Raw genomic sequence first — 1,846 nt, 5'->3', positions numbered from 1 at the left:
ACGCCCTCCTTTGCCTAAGAGCTCTCTGCTGTGATCCAGAGTTGTCTGCACCCCTCTCAGTGGAAACGCAGGAGCAGAGCAAAGTCTGTAGGGGAGGAGAGCAGTTCCGCTGCAGAAGACAAGCAGCACTGGGGCCCAGGAAGGGAGGAAGAGATGGGGACTTCACCTCCCCACACCACGCACTGCTGTGGACATAGCTATGACTGCTCCCATGAGGATTTGGTGTGGGCACGTCATGGGACGGCCAGTCCTGGGCTTGTAGGGAGGTGGCACCCCCACTAACAGTGTGCCTACTCCACCCAATTTTGCACATAGGGTGCAGCCCATTCCCTTCCCTATGTGGAGAGGCAGTGTTTTTGCAGCTGCCCTGACCAGGGAATCTCAGCCCTTGGGTCTCCTTATTACTGGAACCACAGCAAACATTCCCAGCACCACTTGGACTGCAGCAGCCTCAGGGGGCCAGTGGATCCCAGGGGAACTGTGGGATTCCTTGAGTTTTAACGTTCAGGACAGGCTACCCTAGGCGGGAGGAGAGTGCAGCATGCTGGGGCCCCCTCAGGACAAAGGAGACCAGAGCATGAGCTCCCTGCCATTCAGGGATTTCTCCTCCTCCACTCCTCCCTTGTCCACTGCTGCCCTGGCAGCTGCAGCTGTTGCCATGGGGGGTTGGTGCAGGTACACTGGGGGATGGTCATTCCAGGGCATTTAGGAGCTACTGCACCCCTCTGACTGTGTGCCCACCATGCCCAGGCTTGCACGGAGGGTGGGGTCCACACCCTTGCCTTTAAAAAGCCACTGCTTCCTACAGAGGGCTACAGGTGAGCTGCAAAGCTGCCTGTTTCAGGCTGAGATAAGTTCTGCCCTCCAGGCTATGTGGGCGGAACCTGTGGGACAGGTGCTTCTGCCGGACAGGTCCTTTCTGCAGCCCTCTTACATAACATCCTGGAGGAAAAAGTCAATGTCTATCTGAACTGAAGGTCGGGAGCCCGGGGACAGTGGTGTGAGACAGAGGTAGGTCACCTGTCTGCCTACCCAGACTGTGGAGCAGGTTCAGTCCCCTCCCTCCCTCCCTCCTCACACCCCAGACTGTGGTGCAATTCAACACGCGCTCCCCTGCCACCCTCGGCAAGGATGGCACAGCTGCCCGTCACTGGGTGCCCAAGGGCGAGCTTGGTGACTCAGCTCCCTCCAGCTTTGTGTCCTCCCTCCAGGGCTGAGCGAGGAACACAGGACGCAGGCAAGCCACAGACCACGCTCTGCCTGAGCAACCTGAGACCAAGCACACACCCCTCTGCTCCTGCTGTAGCTGGCTCTTACACACAAGTGCCACCTGCTGGTCTGGTGGTTGAACTGCAGCCTAGTACTTCCCTACAATTAACCGGCATCCGAGAACGACACCACCCAAGGGCTGCCCGTAATCAAGGAACGTGTACAGAGCCTTGGCTCTCTGAAAGTACCTAAAATTGAAGCTAAATGAGCAAACACAATACACGTTTCAGGCACATCCTCCAGGGGGAAAATAAAATAAAATAAAAAATAAAAAATAAAACTCATCCAAATGAAAGTAAAGCAAAAAGTAAGAAGGAGTGGCTTCTCCAGATGAGAAGGAACCAGCATAAGAACTCTGGCAGTATGAAAAAACAGACTGTTTTGACACCACTGAAGGAGCACATCAGCTCTCTAGCAATGGATCCCAAATAAAATGAAAATTCTGAAATAACAGATAAAGAATTCAGAATATGAATCATAGGGAAGCTCAAAGAGATCCAAGAGAAAGTTGAAAACCAACACAAAGAAACAAACAAAAATAGTTCAGGATATAAATGAAAAACTTACTACAGATATA

The sequence above is a fragment of the Propithecus coquereli genome, unplaced genomic scaffold, assembly GCF_000956105.1.
Source record: "Propithecus coquereli isolate 6110/MARCELLA unplaced genomic scaffold, Pcoq_1.0 Scaffold927, whole genome shotgun sequence".
Lineage (NCBI taxonomy): Eukaryota > Metazoa > Chordata > Mammalia > Primates > Indriidae > Propithecus > Propithecus coquereli.
This window is presented reverse-complemented; position numbering follows the sequence as displayed.